The 10,718-nt window shown below is 38.6% G+C and overlaps 1 pseudogene; it reads left to right on the top strand.

Moving 5' to 3' along the window:
* The first annotated feature begins 493 nt into the window (after nucleotides 1-493).
* On the top strand, nucleotides 494-2,338 carry LOC122119751 (annotated as a pseudogene).
* The last annotated feature ends 8,380 nt before the right edge of the window (nucleotides 2,339-10,718 follow it).

Genomic DNA, 10,718 nt, shown 5'->3' with positions numbered 1-10,718 from the left:
TCTCACAGAGATCCAAAGACATTAATTGTTGGGGACTTTTAACCCACCGCTATCCCCACTAGATAGATCAACCCGACAAAAACTCAACAGAGAAACCGCAGATCTAATCAATTACATAGATCAACTAGATTTAACAGAGGTCTGGGAAACATTTCACCCAGCAGCCTCAGAATATATGTCCTTCTCAGCAGCACACAGAACATTTTCCAAAACAGACTACATTTTAGGTCACATAGTAAATTTGTCCAAATTCAGAAACATTGAAGTTATGCCCTGAATTCTCTCAGACCACAAGGGAATAAAATTAGAACTTAACAGCAAAAGTCAACAGAAAAAGTCTTATAACACATGGAGGCTGAATAACACTCTGTTGAATAACCAGTGAGTCAAGCAATAGATTAGTGGTGGTTCCAGTAGGGATCGAAGGAGGAAGCAGTGAGCGTGAGTCCCGGGCATGAGCCGCTGCTGCGGGAGGGTCGGTGGCAGGACGGCGATGGCGGATATCAACAAACTCAACATCGACAGCATCATCCAACTGCTGCTTGAAGTGAGAGGGTCCAAGCCAGGTAAGAATGTCCAGCTGCAGGAGAATGAAAACAGAGGACTGTGCTTGAAGTCCCGCGAGATCTTTCTCAGTCAGCCTATCCTACTAGAACTTGAAGCACCACTCAAAATATGTGGTGACATCCACGGGCAATACTATGATTTGCTTCGACTTTTAGAATGCGGGGAATTCCAGCCAGAAAGCAACTATCTCTTTCTGGGGGACTACTTGGACAGGGGGAAGCAGTCCCTGGAGACCATCTGCCTCTTACTGGCCTACAAGATCAAGTACCCCGAGAAGGTCGTTCTTCTTAGAAGCAACCACAGAGCGCCAGCATTAATAGAATTTATGGGTTTTATGATGAATGTAAAAGAAGATACACATTAAACTATGGAAGACTTTCACAGACTGTTTTAACTGCTTGCCAATAGCAGCTATTGTGGATGAGAAAATATTCTGCTGTCATGGGGGCTTATCACCAGATCTTCAATCTATGGAGAAGATTCTGCGAATTATGTGACCAACTGATGTGCCTGATCAAGATCTTCTTTGTGATCTTTTGTGGTCTGACCCCGATAAAGATGTCTTAGGTTGAGGTGAAAATGACAGAGGCGTGTCCATCACGTTTGGTGCAGAAGTGGTTGCCAAATTCCTCCATAAACATGATTTGGACCTTATTTGTAGAGCCCATCAGGTGGTTGAAGACGGATATGAATTTTTTGCGAAGAGGCAGTTGGTCACTCTGTTCTCTGCGCCAGTCTACTGTGGAGAGTTTGACAATGCGGGGGCCATGATGGACGTGGACTAGAGGCTGATGTGTTCCTTCCAGATTTTAAAGCCTGCAGAGAAAAAGAAGCCGAATGCCATGAGATCTGTCACGCCATCCTGCGGTATGGTCACAAAGCAAGCAAAGAAATAGCCTCGCCCTGCCTCTCAGTCAGGACTTGTGCCATAGAATTATAGATAGCCTTCATTTTTCAGACCGCACATGCAGCCGGTCAACCTGCTCAGATAGACCTGTGCTGTGGGCCCTCCCCTCCTCAACTTAAGGGTGGAATTTGCTAGTTATAACAGTAAATGAAAGAAAAATGATTTTGTTTTTAAATACCCTATTCCTTTTGCAAACAACGTTAATGATGGTGCTAAAGCTGTACACCCAGGACAGTTTATCCTGTCGGAGGAGTAAGTGTACAATTGATTTTTTTAATTCAGTGCAAACCATGAATAGTGTAAATGCTCATTTTCTTTAGGATATAAAGACCCCTAGGGTGCTCTGAGTCTGTACATGTTACTGTCATGAAATGCATACTGTTGATATAAACCACTGTGAACATATTTTTTATTTTCAGATTTTGTTTCAAAGGGATTGCTTTCTCTCCTTGTCTTGTCCTATGCACCAGAGTCCCCTAGCTCTGACAGTAGGACTGTCCTGCACCTCCAGCCCCTCTGCTAGGGTGTGCATTACTAAAGCACAGCCCTCCTGTACTCCTTTTGACAACTGAAGCCATTCTTTAAATGCCTGGGATTCTGAAAGCCAAATACTCCACCCCTCAGCATGAGGCATGCAGGAGGAGGGAGCGCCAACAGCCGCCCCCTGCTAGGGCCCAGGGAAGCTTTGGGTTTTGAATAGCAGATAGTAATAGAGTACTGTTTAAACTATTAATGATTAAAGTTAATAACATTTTGTATGATTTCCATATAGTGTATTCATTAAGTAATCTTTTTACAGTTAGATCGGGCCTGAACTCGTCCATTCAGAAAGCTTCAAATTATACAAACAATACTGTTCTATAAGAGTGACCCATTATGCTTTCTTTGGCCTCATTCTTTATCCTTCAGTGAAGTTGAGGCTTGTCAGTCAGAAAAAAGGAAATAATTTGCTGTCCACCAGTTTATACAGAACTCACAGTGTCTATAACTTTTTTAAACTAAGATCAGTTAAAAAGAAATGTTTCAACAGATGACCATGTACAATACCATGTGATAAAAATTGAGACTTATTCAAAGCAGTCACCCTGAAAACATTACAGGAGGGGGTAGAAGATATTCTAGGACTCTTTGGCAAAGGCTGAAATTTTCTTAATAGAGACCCGGAAACACAAAAAAATCAAAGAAAGGTTGGACAAATGGGATTGCATGAAATTGCAGAGCTTCTGTAGGGCAAAGGACATAGCTAGCAAGATTAATAGAAAGGCCACCAATTGGGAGAAGACCTTCACTGGCCATACAACAGACAAGGGTGTCATATCTAAAATATATCTGCAACACAAAAAATTAAATCCCCCAATAACAAATCTTCAAAGAAACAACTGCCCAATAAATAACTGGGATAAAGACTTAAGACAAACTTCTCTGAAGAGGAAAGAAGGATGGCCAATAAACACAAGAAGAAATGCTCAGTCTCCCTAGCAATAAAAGAAATGCAAATCAAAACCACATTGAGATACCACCTCACCCCAGTAAGAATGGCTAAAATCAAGAACTCTAACAACAGATGCTACAGGTGATGTGGACAGAAGGGACGTTTACTGCATTGTTCAACCACTTTGGAAAGCAGTATGGAGATTTCACTAAAGACTCAACATAGAGCTCCCCTATGACCTAGCAATCCCATTTTTGGGCATTTATCCAAATGTTCACAACCAAGACCACACTAAAGCTATCAGCACAACTATGTTTATTGCAGCCTTATTTGCCATTGCTAAGATATGGGACCAAGCCAGATGGCCCTCAGTACATAAATGGATCAAGAAAATGTGGTATATATACACAATGGAATTCTATGCCTCCATCAGAAAGAATGACATTGCCCCATTTGTTAGGAAATGGAAAGACTTGGAAAAAATTATATTAAGTGAAGTATGCCAGGCCCAAAGAAACTTAGGTCTCATGGTTTCCCTTATTTGCAATAACTAGTATATGTCTGAGTCAAGCAGAAAAGGTCAGATAAGTTGATGTTAGGGAAATAAACCCTAAGATATGTATTCAGATTTTTTTGCATTCGATTATTTCTAACACATTTATAAGATTATTTCTTTGTTGCTTTGTATGTCCCTCCCCCACGATATAACCCCTGCTTTCACTGTATTTGATGTCAGTATAATTTGTGGAGTGGAAGGGGAAAAACAAATCATTTAAATAGAGAAACAGGTGGACCCATTGCAACAATGAGATGTAGAGGTTGTTATGTTGAAAATGAACTTTACAACTTTGGTGGGTTGGGGGAGGAGGATTGGGTGGGGGTTGGGGGGAGGCTAGAAGGGATTGGAAGGGAAAACAAAGGAGGAGGCTAAAATGCTTGATAAGAAATATACTCATTATCTTGCCCATGTAATTTTAACCCCTCTGTACAATATTGTCACAATAAAAAATAATAATAATAAAAAGAGATGCTGGTGGACCCATTGCAACAATGAGAATTAAAAGACATTATGTTGAAAAACAAAATTTTTAAAAAAAAGTTGGCAAAGGGGGGAAAGGAGGGCAGGGATGGTAAAGGGAAACAAAATGACAAGGCAACAATGCTTGATAACAAAGGGACTCATTGATGAAGGTCTTGGAATAATTAGGAATCCATGGAACATTCCTCAATACAATAAAGGCTGTATATGACAAACCTACAGCCAGCATTATACTTAATGGTGAAAAACTAAAGCCATTTCCTCTTAACTCAGGAACAAGACAAGGATGTTTACTCTCTCCACTTCTCTTCAATCTAGTATTAGAATGCCTAGCTACAGCAATAAGACAAGATGCAAACATAAAGGGGATCCAAATAGGGAAAGAAGAAGTAAAACTCTCCCTCTTTGCAGATAACATGATTTTGTATTTAAAGAATCGCATAGACTCCACTCCCAAATTACTAAAACTGATTCAAAACTTTGGCAAAGTACCAGGGTATAAAATTAACCCTCAAAAATCAATGGCTTTTCCATTGATTTCCATCAATGCCAACAATGAGAAAAGTGGGGCTGAAATTAGGAAAGCATCTCCATTAGTAATAGTCCCACAAAAAATGAAATAACTAACTTAACCAAAGAAATGAAGGACCTCTATGAAGAAAACTTTAAAAACTTGAAAAAGGAAATCAAAACAGAACTTAGAAAATGGGAAAAACTCCCATGCTCCTGCATTGGAAAGATCAACACCGTGAAAATGGCAATACTTCCCAAGGCTATCTACAAATTCAATGCGATACCCATCAAAATTCCAACCTCATTCTTCAAGGAAATAGAAGACGCAATACAAAAATTCATGTGTAACAATAAAAGACCCCGAACAGCAAAAACGATCCTCAACAGAAAGAACACTGCTGGAGGAATATCAATACCAAATTTCAAACTCTATTATAAAGCCATAGTAATCAAAGCAGCTTGGTACTGGCACAAGAACAGACCTCAGGACCAATGGAATACAATTGAAAACCCAGAAATGAACCTACAGACCTATAGCCATCTAATCTTCGATAAGGGAGCTAAAAAAAATAAAATGGAAGAAAGACAGCCTCTTCAGTACATGGTGCTGGCAAAATTAGTTAACAACTTGAAGAAAACTAAAGCTAGATCCTTATATATCACGCTATACCAGAATCATCTCCAAATGAATCAAAGATCTCGGAGTCAAAGCAGACACTCTGAAAACATTACAGAATGGAATAAGAGAAACCCTAGGTCTCCTTGGCACAGGCCGAAATTTTCTTAATAGAGACCCAGAAACACAACAAATCAAAGAAAGGTTGGACAAATGGGATTGCATGAAGTTGCAGAGCTTCTGCATGGCAAAGGACATAGCTACCAAGATCAATAGAAAGCCTACAGATTGAGAGAAGATCCTCACTAGCCATACGATGGACAAGGGTCTCATATCTAAAATATACTTTGAACTAAAAAATTAAATCCCCCAACAACAATTCCTCAAAGAAACAACTGCCCAATAAATAACTGGGATAAAGACTTAAGAGAAACTTCTCTGAAGAGGAAAGAAGGATGACCAATAGACACATGAAGAAATGCTCAACCTCCCCAGCCATAAAAGAAATGCAAATCAAAACAACATTGAGATACCATCTCATCCCAGTTAGAATGGCTATAATCAAGAACTCTAATAACAACAGATGCTGGAGAGGATGTGGACAGAAGGGAATCTTATTGCATTGTTGGGGGGACTGTAGTCTTGTTCAACCACTTTGGAAAGCAGTATGGAGGTTCCTCAAAAGACTCCACATAGAGTACCCCTATGGCCCAGCAATCCCACTTTTGGGCATTTACCCAAATGTTTACAAACAAGACCACACTAAAAATACCAGCAGGACTGTGCTTATTGCAGCACTATTTACTATAGCTAAGATATGGAACCAACCCAGATGTCCCTCAGTAGATGAATGGATCAAGAAAATGTGGTATATATACACAATGGAATTCTATGACTCCATCAGAAAGAATGACATTGCCCCATTTGTTAGGAAATGGAAAGGCTTGGAAAAAATTATATTAAGTGAAGTAAGCCAGTCCCAAAGAAACGTAGGGCCCATGGTTTTCCTTATTTGTAATATCTAGCATATGTCTGAGTCAAGCAGAAAATGTCTGATAAGGTGATGTTAGGGAAATGCACCCTAAGACATGTACTCACATGTTTTTTTTTCTTTCATGCGATTGTTTCTAACACATTTATAAGATTATTTCTTTGTTGCTTTGTATGTCCCTCCCCCACAGTATAACCCCTGCTTTCACTGTATTTGATGTCGGTATAATTTTTGAAGGAGAAGGGGAAAAACTAATCGTTTAAATAGAGATACAGGTTGGCCCATTGCAACAATGAGATGTACAAGTAGTTATGTCGAAAAATGAACTTTACAACTTTGGTGGGGGGGAGGGTAGCGGGGAGGATTGGGTGGGTGGGCGGGGGCAGGATGGAAAGGGATGGGAAGGGGAAACAAAGGAGGAGGCTATAATGCTTGATAAGAAATGTATTCATTATCTTGCCCATGTAATTGTAACCCTCTGTACAGTATTTTCACAATAAAAAAAAAAAGAAAAACAAAACGAACTTTACACCTTTGTGCGGAGGGGGGGAGGGAGGAGGGGAGCGGGGTGCATTGGGTGGGGGGATCCGGAGGATGGAGAGGGATGGGAAGGGGAAACATAGGAGGAGGCTAAAATGCTTGATAAGAAATGTACTCATTATCTTGCCCATGTAATTGTAACCCCTCTATACAGTATTTTCACAATTTAAAAAAAAAAAAAAAAGAAATGTACTCATTACCTTGCTCATGTAATTGTAACCCCTCTGTACGGTAACAAAAAAAAAAATTCTTTAAAAAGAGTTCTCAAAAAAAAGAACAAAATTGATAAATCTTATCAGAAAAAAAAAAGAACACACACAGCTAAACAAACTCAAAGATGAGAATGGAAACATCGCCATAGAAGCAACCATGATTCAGAACATTATAAGGGAATACTTCTCTAACCTTTATGCTAAGAAGTTTGAGAATCTGGAAGAAATGTACATTTCCTAGCAAATATCGACATTCCAAAACTAAACCAAGATGAGTTAAACAAACATAAAGGCCCATATCAAGCACTGAAATAGAAACAGCAATAAGACACCTCCCATCTAAGAAAAGCCCAGGACCAGATGGATTTACAGCAGAATTCTACAAGGACTTCAAAACAGAACTCACACCAATACTTCTCTGACTAATCAATGAAATTGAAATAGAAAGTTTACTATAGAACTCTTTCATGAAGCCATCTTAACCCTCATCCCAAAACCAGGCAGGGACTCACCAAAGAAAGTGGAAATATAGGCCCATTTCTTTGATGAACATCCATGAAAAACTTCTTCTCAACAAAATTTTGGCCAATCGACTTCAACACTTCATTCAAAATATCATAAACCACAATCAAACAGGATTCATTTCAGGGATGCAAAGCAAGTTCAATATATGCAAAAAAAATAATATAATTCATCACATCAACAAGTTCAAGGATAAGAACTACATGGTTATCTCAATAGATGCAAAAATGCGCTTGACAAGATCCAACACCTCTTTATGATCAAGGCTCTTGAAAAACTAGGAATCAATGGAACATTACTCAATACAATAAAGGCTGTATTTGACAAACCTACAGCCAGAATTATAATGAATGGCGAACTGAAGCCATTTGCTCTAAACTGAGGAACGAGAAAAGGATGTCCACTCTCTCCACTTCTCTTCAATTTAGTATTAGAATGCCTAGCTACAGCAATAAGACAAGATGAAAACATAAAGGGAATGCAAAAATGAAACATGAAGTAAAACTCTCCGACTTTGCAGATGATATGATCTTGTATTTAAAGAATCCCACGGACTCCACTCCCAAATTACTTGAGCTGATTTGAAAGTTTGGCAAAGAACCAGGGTATAAAGTTAACCCTCAAAAACCAATGGCTTTTCTGTATGCCAACAATGAGAAGAATTCGGCTGAAACCAGGAAAGCAATTCCTTTTGTAATAGCTCCACAAAAAAATAAAATCATTAGGAATTAACTAAAGAAGTGAAGGACCTCTATGATAAAAATTTTAAATACCTGAAAGAAATCAAAACAGAACTTTGGAAGTGGAAAAACCTCTTATTCTCCTGGAATGGGAGGATCAACATCGTGAACATTGATATCCTTCCCAAGATTATGTACAAATTCAATGCGATATATGTCACTATTCCAACCTGATTCTTCAAGGAAATAGAAGAGGCAGTTGAAAAACTGATGTGGAACAATAAAAGACCCTGAATAAAAAAAAAAAAAAAAAAAAAAAAACGCTCCTTAACAGAAAGAACAGTACTGGAGAAATATCAATTCCAAATTTCAAACTCTATTAAAAAGCCATACTAAAAAGCAATTATATCATCTTAGTACTGGCACAAGAAAGGACCTCAGGACCAATGGAATAGAATTCAAAACCCAGAAATGAACCCACAGACCTATAACCATCTAATCTTTGATAAGGGACCTAAAAAAAATTGAATGCAAGAAAGACAGACTCTTCAGTCAATGGTGCAGGCAAAATTGGTTAATCACTTGTAGAAAACCAAATCTAGACATTAACATATCACACTCAGCAGAACCAACTCTAAATGTATCAAAGACCTCGAACTCAACGCAGACACTCTAAAAACATTACAGAAAAGAATAGGAGAAACCCTAGGTCTCCTTGGCACAGGCCAAAATTTTTATAATAGAAACCCAGAAACACATCAAATCAAAGAAAGGTTGGACAAATTGGATTGCATGAAATTGCAGAGCTTTTGCATGGCAAAGGATATAGCTAGCAAGAGCAATAGAAAGCCCACAGATTGGGAGAAGATCTTCACTAGCCATACAACAGACAAGGGTCTCATATCTAAAATATACCTGGAACTCAACAAATTAAATCCCCCAACAACAAATCCTCAAAGAAACAACTGCCCGATAAATAAGTGAGCTAAAGGCTTACAGAGAAACTTCTCTGAAGAGGAAAAAAGGATGGAGAATAGAAACATGAAGAAATGCTGAACCTCTCTAGCCATAAAAAGAAATGCAAGTCAAAACAACAATGAGATACCACCTCACCGCAGTTAGAATGGCTATAATCAAGAACTCTATTAACAATAGTTGCTGGAGGGGATGTGGCCAGAAGGGAACCCTACTGCATTACCAATATCATTCTTCAATGAAATATAATAAGCAATCAAAACTTCATATGTAACAATAAAAGACCCGAATAGCTAATACAATTCTTAGCAGAAAGAACATTACTGAAGGAATATCAATACCAAGCTACAAACTCTACTACAAAGACATAGTAATCAAAACAGCTTGGTATTGGCTCAAGAACAGACCTGAGGACCAATGAAATAGAACAGAAGACCCAGAAATGAACCCACAGACCTATAGCCACCTAAGCTTCAATACAAGGGCCAAAAAAAATAGGATAGACAGAAGATTGCCTCTTCAAAATTGGTTAGACATCTATAGAGAACTATAGTTAGATCCTGATATATCACCCTGCAACAGAATCAACTCCAAATGAATCAAAGACCTTGAAGGCAAAGCAGACACCCTGAAAACATTACAGGAATGAATAAGAGTAACTCTGACGCTCCTTGGCACAGGCTGAAATTTTTTATTAATAATGACCCAGAAACACAACAATTCAAAGAAAAGTTGGACAAATGGGATTGCATGAAACTGCAGAACTTCTGCATGGCAAAGGACATAGCTAGCAAGATTTAGAGAAAGCACACAGATTGGAGAATATCTACAAGAGACAAGGGCCTCATCTCTAAAATATACTCAGACCTCAAAATATTAAATCCCCCCAAAAATGCACAAAGAAACAACTGCCCAATTAATCAGTGTGCTCAAAATTAAAGAGAGACTTCTCTACAGAGGAAATAAGATTGGCCAATAGACACATGAAGAAATGGCCAACTTCTCTGGTCATAAAAGAAATGCAAATCAAAACAACACTGAGATTCCACCTCACTCCAGTTACAATTGCTATAATCAAGAAAACTAACAACAGATGCTGGGGGGAGGGGATATGGCTAAAATTGAAAGCAACTGCACTGTTCGTGGGAGGGTAAATGTTCTACCAATCTGGAAAGCAGTATGGAGGTTTCTCAAAAGAATACATAAAGAGATCTCCTATAACCCCAAAAATCCCACTTCTGGGCATTTACCCAAATGATCACAAACAAGGCCATATTAAAGCTACCAGCACAACCATGTTTATCTCAGCATTATTTACCATAGTTTACATATGGAACCAACCCAGTTGCCCTCAGTAGATGAGTGAAGAAAATGGAATATATATATATATATATATATATATATATATATATACACATACACACACACACACACACACACACACACACACACACACGTGTGTGTGGAGACAGAGACAGAGAGAGAGAGAAAGATAGAGTGGAATTCTATGCCTTTATCAGTATCAGAATGATACTGACCCATTTGTTAGGAAATGGAAAGACTTGGAAAAAATTGTACTATGTGAAGAAAGCCAGGCCCAAAGAAACATAGGTCCCATAGTTTCCCTTATTTGCAATAACTAGTATATGACTAGGACGAGCAGAAAAGGTCAAAAGGTATGTATATATAACCATATAAGGTGATGTTAAGCGAAATGACCACAA

This window comes from Dipodomys spectabilis, unplaced genomic scaffold (assembly GCF_019054845.1).
Source record: "Dipodomys spectabilis isolate Male_0828 unplaced genomic scaffold, ASM1905484v1 ptg000173l, whole genome shotgun sequence".
Lineage (NCBI taxonomy): Eukaryota > Metazoa > Chordata > Mammalia > Rodentia > Heteromyidae > Dipodomys > Dipodomys spectabilis.
The sequence above is the reverse complement of the archived record's forward strand: the minus strand, read 5'-3'. Positions and strand labels throughout refer to the sequence as shown.